This window comes from Plectrocnemia conspersa, unplaced genomic scaffold (assembly GCF_051122295.1).
Source record: "Plectrocnemia conspersa isolate PC_06_02 unplaced genomic scaffold, ASM5112229v1 ptg000003l, whole genome shotgun sequence".
NCBI lineage: Eukaryota > Metazoa > Arthropoda > Insecta > Trichoptera > Polycentropodidae > Plectrocnemia > Plectrocnemia conspersa.
In genome coordinates, this window is record NW_028277167.1 from 11,099,396 (window position 1) to 11,115,481 (window position 16,086).

At 30.6% G+C, this 16,086-nt stretch overlaps 1 protein-coding gene across 3 annotated transcripts in view; it reads left to right on the forward strand.

Annotated features, from left to right (window-relative positions):
• Positions 1-16,086, forward strand: part of EcR (Ecdysone receptor) — a 431,050-nt gene that overhangs the window by 24,431 nt on the left and 390,533 nt on the right. For 2 of the 3 annotated variants that reach the window (XM_088182126.1, XM_088182127.1), the window contains exon 2: positions 14,163-14,548. The exons of the other annotated variant lie outside the window; for it this stretch is intronic. The gene's annotated coding sequence lies outside the window, so the exon portion shown is untranslated. The remainder of the gene's footprint in view (positions 1-14,162; positions 14,549-16,086) is intronic. 3 annotated transcript variants of the gene reach the window in all.

The following is a 16,086-nucleotide window of genomic DNA, read 5'->3' on the forward strand; positions in this document are numbered from 1 at the left end:
ACATAAAAACGTATGTATGTTTTTGAACGAAATGATTTTGAGTATTCTATAATTCTTAGTGGTCTCTGATCGTATGCACGCGGTTGAATGTGCGCTAAGCTGTTAAATTACTAACGCCTTATTTTGTGACGGCTTTCGAATTATTGTGAAGAACTAAAGATTTAGTTTTTCACAACAATTCGAGTAAGAAAGGTGGTAGCACCTTTTTTATCCTCGTTCCCATCACGATTTTTTTGAGATCACTGTTGCACCGTAAGGTCTTGAAAATAGCCACGCCTTAGCATTGTTTAGTCAAAGAACAGATTCTGCTGCTTTGCAACCCGTCAAGTTAATAATAATATCGATTTTTATGTTACTAAGATACAGCTTTAAAATAATATTAATATGCACACGGTTAAATGATATTTTCAATAAAAACAAAAATCCTAGCAACCTAATAGTAAACAACTAGCATAGTCAAGCAATACATTTTTACTAAGCTTCGAGTAATTTAAAATAGAGAAAAGTAAAAAAATAATATACAATCTCAAGAATGTGTCTTCTGGAATTGTTTCTTTAAAATCGAAAAAGATGAGAAAAACTTCGTTCGGTCAAGGCCTCAAGAATAAGGTAGATTTTTGTATATAATTATAAATAAAAATATTTCAATTTTTGAATTATTTTTTGATCCGTTGTAGCACATTTTTGAATTCAACGTTTTTCTATATGATCTTTTTAATATTTTGAATAGCCGCAATTTTATATTTTTTAGCAACATTATTTTAACATTTTTGAAGAAAATTTTACGCCTTTGTTTCGATTTTTTTGGCGCAAAGCATTTTTTCAAACTACTGAAGGGTACTGTTGACAATCAAACTATTCTTGTGGTATCTAGTTTTTTTTCCGAAATTTCTTTGAGAATCACATTCACGTCCTCTTCTGACGTCAATTAGAACCAAGACGTCCGCAATAGCTTACTCAACTATGGTTGTCGCCATCCAGTTCCTCAATACGTCGACATTGCACATTAATGTCAGCTATGAGGAGCTGGTCCGATTCGTATAATTTTATTTTAATGGTTAAAATTATACTATGTATTGTATTATTTTTAACCATCATAACGCTTTAGAGTAATTTGTTAGTTAGTTAGGTGACATTAATCTTAATTTACTTAAATAAATAAATAGGTATATTCTTAGGTAAAGGTAAATCCTCGAACACCCATCTCATAGGCTATATTGAAATAAATTGTAGAGGTACTCGTATGGATAACGTAATTTTAGGAATCAAAAATATGGTCGCAATCTTGGAGGGCGAAAGGGGAGAATAGAGGGAAAGTCAAATCATAATAAAGTATTTTTTTTATTTAAATATAACTAAGGTTTATTTAAACCCACAAATGTTTTGAATATTATCACATACATTGTTATTTCATATAAAACAAAACTTCACAGGTAACTGTCATTAAGATAAATTGATTAAATCGTGTACTTTTGTATATCGTGTTGTGAAAGTATTTTGTATTGTTACAAATACAGTGGTGCCTTGACTTACGAGTTTAATTCGTTCCGTGACGGAGCTCGTATGTCAAATTAATTTCCCCCATTGAAAGGGATTATTTAAAATGAATGTTAAAGTTTATTTTAAAGTTACGCAATACGTTTTTTGCTCGTACGTCGAGTCAAATTAAAACGGCGAAGTACCACTATACAAATTATTTCATAAGGGAGATGAGGTCTCTATGGATATTTTCTTAGGGTCCAATCTTTTTCTAGTTACGCCATTGTATAATGCACGTGTAATGCAAATTATATTTAGACCCTGATACTGACTTGCTCTCATTCACAAGCGGATCTATTCAATTCTAAGATCATTAAGCCATTTAAATTATAGACATGTAGTTTTTTGTAGCAACTAAATTATATGTTTTGACGGTAATATGATATAAAATTATTTTTAACATTATTCTTTCTTGGCATTTTCATGGTTAAATTTATTATCTCGTATCCATCGAGTGTGTTTTTTCTATTTTTTTCACGGTACGACGAATTTTGTCTATTATGCCAGTTAATTAATCTCTCTGTTGGAAGTGAAAGCGATATTCGCGTTATTTAGAAAGAACTGTTTGTCAGCTAAGCCAGGCCAATATTATAATTACACTTTTAGTAATATTACCATATATTACACATACATACGTGGCGTGTATTAATTTTGACCGCCACTTTATCGATCGGACCATTATGACCACTTTACGGTCTTTGACCCGCAAATTCGAAAACTTTTAACCATTTCTTATGGTCAGATTTTTAGGGGGTATACGTATCGTTAGCACGCGAATTGCAAATGAGCTTCGTACGCAAAAATGAAAAAAAAGATCGACCTGGGCTTAATGGCATATTAAAAATGGGTGTATATGTTTAGCAATAATTGTGAGCATAATAAATAGGCAATTTGTGCGTGCGTAACAAAGGTCGGCACGTGATGTTGACTTATTATTTTTTTTAACGTTGAGGACAATCATTGATCATTATGCGGAGTGATATCATTTCTGTGCCATCCCGTAGCACATTTTTCACTAAATGACACCATTTTCATTAGACCGATTTCGTCCTAATGCACGCATCGCATGACGGGCAATCGGACACGATCGTCATGGTTGACGACCCCTGATAGGAATTGTTCCGGGTTTATATCAACAGTGAACAAAAAATATCAAAAGGACTTTGGCCTTTCAAGGTCATTATCAGATATATTTTTATGCTTGAAACCTTTTATTTTTCACATAATACACGTATAGAAAATGTTGTTTTTTTACGATGCAAAAGGTATAGATTTGAAAGACATTCAATACATAATATTATAATAAATTATAGAAATGCAAATAACGTGTTAAAGAACAATGAATTTCATAGATAATTTTAAATAATATGATTACCGAAATCTAAACCTAAAACAAGACCCCAAGACGAAAGCTAACGATCAACTTAAATTGTTATCTGATTTATCGATCTAACTCTTGTGTTTCATTTAAATTACATTAATGTAATAATAATATTCTTTAAATGCACGACACGCCTTATCTTATAATGATTTTTATTTAATAATTATTTATTATAAATAATAAATAATTGTGAATTACACTAAAAAAAAACGGTTTCAAGGAAAAAGCACCAGATTATGTGCGCAAAATTCCAAACACACTTAATTATAATTTTATTTATTGTTTCTTTAAGTAATTTAAATAAAATTTTCAAAAATAGATGGCTTAAAAAACGAGCATCAGTCCCTCAATCTAAAAGTATTTTTTTAATTAAATAAATTATGCCACTTTTAGCACGTTTATTTTACTTAAATGAAACAATAATAAACATAAATGAGTTCTTAAATTAATAATACACCTTCAAGGAATCTTGAACGAAAGGGAGAGGAACAAATCGAAATAGTGTTTACCTCCATCTAAAATTTATCCCTTTGTAAAAGTTTTATGATGGACGTCCAAAGATTACAAAGTTTAGTTCAAAAAATGCATATTCGATTAAAAGGCCACTAGTATTATTTTTCTAATTTTGGTAGTAAATAATGGCATTCGAAAGTTTGCATTTCTATAACCGATTTTTAATGTTTTGTTAAGCCAAATCATTGTCGTTTAGCAGATTTCTAATAGTTATTGTTAAAACCCCACGGTTTCTAGTCTCTTGTTGACTTAGTCACCACTTTCTGGTTGACAATGTACCGAATGGGTGAAAATGTTGCCTTACCCCCAGATTTTGCTATAGTGAATTTTTAAATATACCTATAATATATAGATATATAACTACGATTTGTATTATTTGCATACTATTAAAACATTTCAGTTATTTTTGTAGTAAATAATCCGAAGAAAAACAATCCAATATCAATGAATCGCATACTAATCGAGTCATGTATGCTTAGCTGTTTAGCTCTTCAGAAATTCTACGTATTGTATTGGAATAATTGATCCAATTGAACCAATCACTCACTACATGACCTAAATAACAAGATCCCTCCTTACCAGTAAAAATTTATATCACATAAACTGAAAGTTTTAATACGGTATTTTTAAATTTCCGTCACGTCAATACTTGATGTGTGTCGTTTTACAGAATGCTTTCGCTTAGCTTGGATTATGTTTATACTGATGCTGTAATAAAAATAAAGGACGCTTGTTGTTAATTTTGTTTATCGCAACCTCGATCTGGTTCTGGAAAGGAAAACTTGACACGTTTTCCTTCGCCTCGTTACAGCGTGGGCGATTTTCTTTGGGACTACGTTTCGTCCTTTATAAATGTAATTATGTGTCTATGTGGATCTTCGTAAAGTTGCGTCCTAAGGCCGTTCGTAATAAAAAAAATACAATATTGTAACAACTCATAGTTTTTCGATGTTACCAAGTGCGAGTCGACGACTGAGTCGAATTTTTTCGCCAGCAAAAAAACGTACTTAATTTCTGTCATTTTCCGCGGTTTTCACCCGTGAACAGCATGCGGAAAATTAAAAACTGTTTTAACGGACGTTTTTAGGTTCGCATGCGTATGTAGTGATTAATGTTGAAACTCTGCCCGCCGATGTTGAACTACTTAATTTTTATACTAAATTACTGTGTGAAATCGGTCGAATTTTAATAATTCAAGGTTTAGCATTTTTTATTAGATTTTTTAATTTGAGGCCAGTAATACGACAGTGTATAAATACTGCTCTAGGTTTTATTCTCAGTTCTGTAACGCAATTATTATAGAACTAGAGGCGCGGTATCTATACTCTGATTGTTCTGAGAAAGAATGAGAACAAGACAAGCACATAAATTGTTTCAGCTCTTTGTAAATAGCTATTCCCAAAAACATCCAAACTTGTTGAGAAATAGGATGGCTCGTACTCGAGAGCTGACATCCTGGCCGCGATGACAGAATATGGGACGCAATCGCGACACTCTAAGTGCACTATGTAGTACGCAAATCAAAATCGCTTTGCATTGACAGATTGTAGGCAGGGCCGGGATTCTGGGCCTCATGACAAAAATGGCATTTTATATATTTTTTAACATCGTAATATAATTTCTTGAAGAAATAATAAAAGATACGAGCTAACCCTTTCTATGCTACAAATAAATATTTCTGTCCAGGTCAAAAGCAATAAAATCGTGCCATCGCGGTGAAAACCCTCGAATAAAGCACATCTAAACCAAAAGCAGTGGGAACGATTTTATTGCTTTTGACGTGAATTTTTGCCTTCTGAGAAGTGATATTTGTTTTTTGTGCTCTTCTATTGACCAAAATTCGGTTTGAATATACTTTGATCAGCCCTTTTACATTAGAAGTCCATAGTAATATCGGTAAGGATAGCTATCATATTTTTAGAACATATTGTAATATTATATTGAGTTTCATAGACATTTTAGAGCAGCATATTAGTTAATGCATATCAATTAAATTATATTTTCGCTAATAGAAATATATATCTACTGGTGAAAATGTATTTGGATTTAACTTGTGAAAATATAACTTTACCAAAAAATATACATTCGCTATAACATTTTTACAACGGATGTAAATAAATAATGATAAGTATATAAGTATTATATATATATTACTACATATAGAAAAGTTGAAATCATATATTTTTACTAGCACCTGCCAGATAATTTATATTTTCACTGGTAAAAATATATATGTATCTACTGGTGAAAATGTATTCCGATATGATATTACTAAAATATTTTTGTGATAGATTCGACACTGTTTTTTCTGGATTTTCTTTTAGGAATAACCACATAAAACTGAATGTATTATTTATTTATTTTGCTGCATTAAATCAAGTTGTCAAATTAGCGATAATACAATCTATAAAAACATTAAATTTATATAATTCAGGTGCTGTTGTCGATTTTTCTTTATTTCTTTGCTTCTTCTTAGGTATTCGATCTGAATTTTTAGATCGAATACCTTAATTTACTGCTACTAATTTACTTTCGTTGAATATTTTCTCTCGTGTCTAATATTTTTTAAACGTTCAAAAAGAAATGAAGTCAACAATAATTTGCAAACAAATTTTAACACAAACGGAGCCGCGTCCAAAAACTACGATCTGTCCCTTTGAATAATAATGTTTATTGTGAAAGTACTACCTAGAAAGTTTGTGCTTTTGAAGGCAATGTTCCGTTTCTTTTATTTCTTGTATGTATAAAAAGGGCTGAAGGAACTTATACCTGAAATACATTAATACATACATTTCAAATAACTGTAGTTTAGCTTAGATTCATTATTTGAGGTCGAGTTTTATTTTTTTATATAAATATATTCTTGCTATGATTTTTTCTAGAGTCGGGTCTCTCTCTCCCCCCCCCTTGCTTTTTAACAGGCCTGATTGTAGGCGCCACCCCTCAGCAATTTTAAAAAAGTGCTTATTTGAATACGCGAAGTCGTTAATGCAATGAATTGTATCCCACTTTTAACAAAATTAGGATAAAAATTATTACTTTTTTATTGTTTGCTGCTTAACATCAGACTTGATTTTTGTTTTGTTTTTAAACCATACCGGCATAAAGCCAAACTTAAAATAGTAAAAAAGATTCTGCGCTCGAGGACGATCGTATGGAAATCTTTGCTCGTCTCTCGACTTACGTAATTTTCCTACGCATTACGTATTCATGAATATGATTTAAATACATTATCGCAACACATTTAAACGAATGACCGTTCGTAGGTGAGCGCTTAAAACAAATAAAATATTATGTATATATATAAAAAATATTTTATTTATTTATTTAGTATACCACCTGAAACATTAATGAATGCACGCCCTCTCGATCGCATATGATATGTGTACATAGTCTTCATACAAATATTATAAATCACCGTTACAAGTAATCTTTGATACCCATACGTACGCAAGTTTTTACCATTCGTTTTTTCTAGGTCGCGTGTGCTTACATTTAAATAAATTACATATCCTTCAAAACAACAATATCATGAGCAAATAAGGCGGTTTATTTATTTTTTCAAGTGTCAATAACAAATTTAGGCTCGCAGTGTTCGTTCAAAAATTATGTTTGCTTTGGAGCGCTGTAATTGATATTGTTAGTTTGTAAGATTTACGTGTATGTATTTCATAATATTGGTCCATTTACATTTACATTATAATGCTTTATAGATTTGACCAGTACATAAAAGTATGTTATATGAAAGGAATTATATTATTAATTTGATAAATGTTACAAAACATATGAAAAATGAGCCGGATTCAGTTGGGGGTCCGCTGGGACCCCATGCGAAGTTTCTGCGAGTGAAGTTGTTAATGATGTGAAAGTTGAATTGTATTATGAAAATATTGCGGTACTATTTAACAGTATCAAAATTCATTTTTATTTATTTATAGAGATTTACAGCTGAATATATTTTGATAGGATAAATAAAGTAGATTGCGACGCCTTTTGCTCCCATTATGTCAGTCTATTTTTTTTCTCTAAAAACAATGTTGGAAAAATTTATTTTCTTGTTATATAAAGTTGCGAAATGTGTCGCGATGCTTTTTCATGTCATTCGCGACACACTTACGTTAAAATCTTAAATAATGATCTTGATATACGTACAAGGCGTGTGAATAAAGACGCGTTTAGCTTTTAAAAATGAAAATATTTCTATATTATTGTTTTCATTGTAATATACGAAGAATATTTGGAAAGAAAAGATACAAGGCCAGTAAAAATGAAAACGTTTTTTTTTCTTGATTGATATTGGTGTTTCTGCTTTCGTGTGTTTATGGCAATCATCTAATATACAAGTAAAATTATGTCGAGAATTTGAGAAGCCGAAAGAACGTCATCTAAATTGTTCTTTATAAAACGGTTATAGAAACTATGCGCTTTGGGTGCCGAAACATAATAAAATATATTGAGGTCCAGTTACAAAAAAAAAATGTTTAATTCCTTCATAATAATATTAAAAAACTAATCGCATACTTAAACCAACATTACACCCAACTCAGATTTAGAACTGTTTAACTTTAACATACATGGCTTATTGTCGGTTTATTGAGCTATTTGTAGATTTTTAAACAGATACAATGAGCAGCACCGATTTAGGTAGCTCAGACTTTTTACTCGGGTCAAAAACTTGGCCCATCGGCCGGTTATATAGGAAGGTTTTTGCTACAGTACACTTTGCGGACTGATGTAAGGAACGACTTCCTACCTGGGCTGTCGCGGGAGACGTAAAAGTTGTTTAGGATACAATCCGGATTAAGATGTTGGAATTGCTCTTTCTACGCAAAATGTTCACTGTTTTTTCGTCATGAATTCAAATGACCCATTTTGGTGTCATTTGTGGTGTTTTTTCTTGCACTATTTTGTGGCAGATTTACCGTAAAATAGTGCAAGCCTTGTGGGCAAACAATTCATGAGTAAACCCAAAAACAATTTTTTTCCAGATATATTTGGATAATACACCATGAAATACGGACCTTGCTTGATCAATTATTCGATAGTTTCAATTTTAGCACATATGCTTTAGCTAAAAAATACATTAATGCTAATCATGCTTAGATAAGAAACAAATACTAATTAACATCGGGCATCGTGATTAGTACATTTTATAATATTATTATTAGTCATTCGTGAACATATTAATAAATATTTAAATATAATAAACTTTTCCTTTGGTTGAAAGTTAACTATAGTATACTATCGATTATTCGGGCCGGATTACCCGTGCTTTAAATAAATTCCATTTTTTTGCATGACAATGCGCGTGTATTGTGACTTATAAAACAGTGTGTTAATGTGAGAGGACTGAAATAAAATATCTTCCTGATAATTAATATAATCAAAAAGAAGCATGAATAGATCTTCAAAGATTGCCTCAAAACTAAATGGGTTTTTGTAATATAGTGGTGTAGATAGAGGGGACCGCCCCGGGCGGCGTTTGCTTGGGGGCGTCATTTTCGCGATGGAAGGACCGTTCGTGTAGTGTGGTTATGAATATACAGTACTGTGCAAAAGTTTTGGACCACTTGATCTAGTAACATTATTTGAATAATAACATCATAGCAACTCGGGTTTTTATTACTAAAATATTTTTTTTATTATTATCGAGCTATCAATACATCTGTTTAAAACATAAGAGTAGTAATTATATTAGATATCTCCATCATTCTTTTTTGTCCTCAAATGAACTTGATTTAGCTTTTGTTTGACAATATGTTATACTACGTGTCTTGAAATTTTGACTTTTTTGTGCAATCTGTGGTTGACTTAATCCTTTCAAAATAAATATAAATATAAATGTTAATAATCTGTTGTAAATACAATTAATTACATATATATTTTAATAGCAAATAAAAAAATATAGTTCGGAATATCCGTGGCCTTAACATGCATGAACTCTAATAATCGAGAGTAAACTGCATGTATATTTGTCAATCCCTGTATATTTTTTATCCTGACTGTTACTTTTTTATATATTATTGATACAATCACTTCATAAATAACATCAAATAATGGAAGCAAATAAATACAAAATAAAACGCATCTTGAATTAAAATAAACCAATCCGAAAATGCTGTTACTTGAGAATGTATACAGGCGTGTTTATATGTACTTATGCAAGTGAAACTATTGAATTGGTATGAATTTAGTCTTTTTTTTTACAATTTTTTATTCTTCGCGTCTTCTATGTTGCATATTCGTCTCCAATTCACTCGCTCCCTGCGGAAATGACGTCGCGTGCATTCATAATGCGCATTCCCATTGTCTTATTGCGTCATTTAGTCCTGGGCCAATAGTGTATAATACGTACAAAAGCAGTGTAATTTAGAAAAACGAAGGAATTTAAATATGAAAATGACCCGACGGCGACGATCCTACGTTTTCGCGTCAGTTGTTTTATTTATTTATTTTTTCTTTTTCTTCCGCTTCGCTTTATTTCTTCACTTCATAGCAGTCAGTGTATGTACTAGAATTTTGAACTGCATTTTCATTTCGAAGGCGTCAGAAGTGAATTCTCGTTCTCAGCGAGCTTTTTCATTTATCTAATTTTGTCTGCAGCGGATGTTACGTATGGAATTTTTACGACTTTCGCGGGGGAGAGTCGATAAACATAATGTATGGTACGTTTTCTTTTTCGTATGCAGTGGGAATTTCATATTTTGCATCGTTGCTGTTTATTGCATACACGTGTGGATGTGCAAACGCACAGTCGAGACACATTAAAGAGATTTTTAATTAAAGGTGAGCTTAAACGATCAAATATTTACCCTTGTTTACACGAGGGGGCTAAATACAAAATTCCTCACTTCGTCACATTTTTTTAAGAAATAAAAACGTTTGATTAGTAAAAATTGCTTAGTATAATACAATATTTAGATAATATAATATATTAGTAACGGCTTCCATTGTTTTTAACGTTGAATGTTTAAATGATCCACTTTTTGTCTCTATTATAAACGACAACAATTATTGACATATTGAGATGCTGCGCGTGATTCCTTTCATAATACTTGTGAGGCACCCATTGCCACAATCTGACTCAATAGCAAAACTAATATCTTCACTATCAATTCACTTATAGAGAGACCTATCAGCTCTTAACGATATTGTTAACCACAATTGATAGCGTCATTGCCCATTTAACTACAAATGTTTTTAACAACTTAACTCGCTTTATGTTAGAGTAGGAACTTACAAAGCATAATGTGGCGTAACTGCAGTTAACATTGTCCAACGTGTGATCATCACGTGCTTTTAAATTACACCGTGAGGGATGTGCCGGTATGTGTAAATACACAGGACAGTATTGCTTTGCTGTTCTCGAGGTACGATTGTCAATATTATTATCTTATCGCTTCTTTCACTTAATTTTTAAAATATATTTTTTGGGCCATATTATTCCAAATATTTATAGACTCAAATGTTTGATGAAGTTGAACAATAATTGTTATAGTTATATGTTTTAATATGTATAATTCTTGTCTTGCATTACTTGTTTGTTAATTTTATTTATTTATAAAAGTAATAGTGTTTTATTTATATTAAAAAGGTTTTATTTGTTATAATTCAGCCCTCTTCTTAGCGATCTTGAGATATAATAGAGTATATGATTATTTTTTGTCTTAGAATTCAGGGTTGAAAATATAAAAAATATTTAATTTCTATTCATATAAAATATAATATAAATATCAAAATTGACAACTATTATCAGTTTAAAAATATGTTAATGCGAGTGCACGACTTTGCTCCAACGTTAGGAGCAGCGAGTAATGTGAAGAGTATTTTTCAACGAACATATTTTTTTCTTAAATTTACGAATCACTTTTCACTCCTTTTACCGTTATTAACGAAAGCTAAAGATTCACCACAACTCAAATTTGACAAATAGTATATATTTATGGTCTCTTTCACATGTATTTATGTCGCTCTAATACAATTATTATATTAGCGCATTAAGCCAAATTTTAACCGTTGTTGTTTAACCTAAATTTTAATACTGTTTATCTAATAAAAATATTTTTAAATGTACGAAACATGATTGACTATCTGATATTTTTATTTTTATTATCCAATCATGATTTTATCTGAGATAATTATTATTAGCGCGAGATTATGAGCTCGAAGCGCAAATTTATGATCACGCTTTGCGAAATAGCCACCAGTAAACATACGCTTTATTTTTCTCAATGTGTGCATAAAAACAAAAACACAGAATTCACGTGATTGCTGAGAACTATTAAAAACATTTTCTTATATTATTTTGTGCACTGACTGTTGACAATAAATAGACTGAATGTTTCCATTACAAACCCTCAATTTTTTTCTATGTGGATAGTATTGTACAGTGCCTCATTTAATTATTATAATCTACTTAAAATATTAAATATATATCTTATCAAAATTATTATAATCTTTAAGAATAATTAATTAACACAATTTAATAATCGATAGTGTAAATTTGATCTTTAATTTTTAATGCTAATAAAGCGAGAGATCTAATTGTTTATTTTTAGTAAAGAAATTAACCCAGATATGCCCAGCAAATTTTGTTCTCTTAAAATTTTATTTTGATCAATTAATTTGCTTTATATATATATAAAATCAATATAAAAAATAAAATAAAAAATTAATCGCCATTAGTTTTCCGGAAAAGTGCCATCCTACCTGTAGGTCAATGGGCAATGGGGTATTAAAAAAATAATAAAAAAATTAAGATATTTCATATATTACAACACATTTAATAGTTGTTAATATGTACATTGTCACAAAATTATCAATAATAAATTTTAACATATAAAAATATTAAAAAAAATTAAAAATTTGCTTTATGGTAATCGATAAATCATTTGGTGTGCAATCCAACATCACATTTTCTACACCTTGTCATACATTTACAGTGGCAATGTGCACATTTGGTTTGTTTTTGATGAATTATAATAAGATGGTCCATTCTATCGTATCGTATGTCAATATTTTTTTTTTTGCAGATACTCGTCCTTTTACATGTTGTGAATTTTGTCCATATCCTTCTAATATGTTGGTCACAATTCGCCTACAGAAATTCAAATGATCTGATCTTTCGCCCGTTGTTTTATAAATTTGCCATGCGTTTTGTTCTGCAGTATCAAGAATATGTGTAATAATGGGAAAATATCATTTTTTCCTCTTATAGATGTTTTATATAAACTTACGTTCTGATAAAATCATTGACAAATAATTTAATTATGAGATCATCAATAAATAAGACAAAAATATCCATCGGACTTAGATTATTATTTACAAAGTGCATATTTGGCCATTTCTCATATGTAGGTTCTAATATCAGCTAATTTCTATTCTACTATTTTTTTCTTCTTTCTTGCTAATTTGGTTTTCTCTTTAGAAATAATGGAAAAAGGAACGTTAAAATCACTATCACTATCACTAAAATTGTTTCTCATCACTTGTTCACCTTCAGACAATAGTTGGCCGGTAGAAAGACTGTTTATTGAGTTTTCATCTTTATTTCCATCATCTTCATCAGTTAAATTTCCATCATCTTCGTCAGTTATATCTTCACAACTATTTATCGGAGGCAGTATATTAATTATACTTTTATCCTGGTTTGCATTTATCAAATATTCTACGATTTTGTGTAATTTCATATTCCTAAAAAATAAAAAATAAAAAAGCCGCTTCCCATTGTCCCATGTGTAGGACAACGATGTTTGGTACCACTTTACTACAATAACCGATGTATCAATAAACAAAATACTTTCAGAAACTATTTGCTTAGACTAATAATAAACTGAAAACATTTATTTTATAAAAATATAATAAAAAGAAACTCACTTTGGACGACTCATTATCAATAATTTCGACGCGAAAAAAACAGCATAACTTCAACAGACGACAAACAACACTATACTTAACAATATTCCGGATTTTATTGTTTAGGATTTATTATTAGACCCTTTTTATGAGTTCATTCATGTTTTGACTCGTGTAAAAGTAATAAAAACGTCATAATTATAAAAAACAGTGACACAAGTTTAGTGACCTACCCATGGGACAGTGGGCATATCTGGGTTAAACAAAATATTAATCGCTATTACGTGTTGTATTATGCGTGTTCATTATACCTATATTCAACTTAAATTTAACACTAATTTTGTTATAATCCGCTTGTGTATTTATTTCAACAGTAAAGGTCAACATTAGGCGCTACTATATTTTATTAAAATGGTCCTTTAAATAATGTTTATGCATTTAAACTCCTCGTGTATCTATTGCCAGTTAGTAACTATTGCATTTCATCAATGCATGTGTACAAATAATGTAAAATAGACAGTTCAACGTTGGAGAAAAAAGTATATGTATATTCGTAACTTTGCCACTGTTTATGTTTTGACGGAATTCAACACAGTACTTTTTATCTCTTTTGCTGAGATTTCAGCTTCCTTACGTTGGTGTAATCATCTTGGGCTTAGTGATGTACTTATCTCGGCTGACTCAGTTTTTACAGCTGCGTCGTCTTCGAATCGATTTTGTGAATTATGGGAAAATGAAAAAAAGTAAAAAAATATATACGTGCTTTAGAACGTCTCTATCTACATTATTATATTAATTTTATTTATTCTATTTCAGTGTTTTATTATTATAATTATTATTGTTTCTTATTTTTTTTTTATTTTTCTTTTTGCAGATGTGTGTTTGTGAAACGCGTTGAACGTTTTTATAGAAGCTCGTCGAAGGAATTTTCGATACACAAAAGGATCGAAGAGAAAGCACTGTTGACAAGTTAACGTTTAACGCTTGAAACAACCACTTTTGGATAGTGTCGATCGGTCTCACGGAAGTCGGTCGATCGAAAATTTGTGGTCAATTTTTGTGTTCGGTCTGGCGTATAGTGTTAAGTGTTGTGTCCGCTCGTCAAATCCGCGCTGATAGTCGGATCTCTATGACGAAAATCAGTGAATCAGTGTATATATTTATATAATTAATGATTATTATATAAATAAAATTATTGAGTGACTAGATAATAATTGGATTACCGCTGATCTTTTGGATTTACGCGTTGCTGATTGCAAGGTAATTAATTTCAACATTAAAATTAAAAGCACTAACATTTTATAGTTAATATATACTACCATTATTAATATTTACTGAATGTTGCAAACGTTTAGTACAACCGAGCAAATTTATTTTCCTTTTAATTATACTAACATTATATAACATTTTGAGCTTCTCACGACTTCAAATTATTCCGTGATAATTATTTATTGAGAATGGGTAGACGCGTATGGCCGTGGCCTATTTTACGCATTACACCTACTATGGAAGAGGCAAGAAAACAGGTTTTCCGTGTTTCTTGATCGGATGAAAATAGAAGAAGACGACATCTCGTACGAACGCGTTCGAAGCCACTCAACTCTATCGTTAATAGAGTTAGCACGACATACGCAAACTTTTCTTTTAGTATTTACAGGGAAAATTTGCAAAGAAAATGTATTTCGCCTTCTCAATGTTCTCAATAATTAGATAGTCTGGTCAGCTGTCTTCAACTTGTATTATGGAATATAGTGTTATTATTAAAAGCTACTTTTCAGTATTCAAATATGACAGATTAGTAATTTGATGCTATTTGAACGTAACTAAGACGTAGACTAAAGAGTTTTTTGTCTTGAATAGATCATTACATTTTTGTAAATATTATTTTATAACAATTTTCAAGATTTATGTTCCTTATTATGAAATTACTAAAAAAATATCAAACACAAAATTAAAAGTTAAATTTATATAGATTAAATCAAACTTTACATCGACGTGCCACGATACGATGTTAGCCTATTAGATGTTGAATAAAATTTCATAAAAAGTCACGTAATGAGTCAATAAACATTACAAATAGAGTTAAATATTTAATTGCGATTTTTTTATAAGGTGTACTTCATAGTATTTGGATATATCTGCACGTCGCACTCAAGAGCCGCGATTTTTAAAGTGTGGGATAAATCCGAGCTTTGCACTTGAAAACCGTACACGGTGTTGTGGATTTATCAGCACAAGTGTGCTGCGACACAGTGCGCTCAAGAGAAGGAAAAGATTATGCATAAAGCATCATAAGCTCGAGCAGGGTGAGCTCTGGCGTCATGAAATTTGCTCATCTTAGAATTTCTAGGTTAGCAACTATTTTTAGCTTGCATCATAATCAGCTTTAAAAAGACGCCATTTTCTATAAAAAATTGAATCTAATGATCCCAGCCGAAGGCCTCTTTATATCTCTTACCCCTGATTAAAAACAGGATGTTAATATGCTTTATTAGTACATTATATGCTTATATGTATTTCATATAAATTTGTTTTTTCAGTCTTGTGAAATATTTTTATGTTTAAAAATGGTGGTATTTTATTTCAAAACTTTTATTGTTAGAATAGGAAGTCTAATTTGGAGTTATTTTATGTTGGTATCAAAAAATGTGTATCATATTATGAATACTTTAAGGCAAGATCATGTCAACTGGAATAAATGTAGATAATAATCTCTTGAAAATAGATCTCCAAGTTTATTAGCCAGTGTGATTTGCCATCTTGCTTCAAAATGGCGGCTATTTAAAAATTAAAAGAAA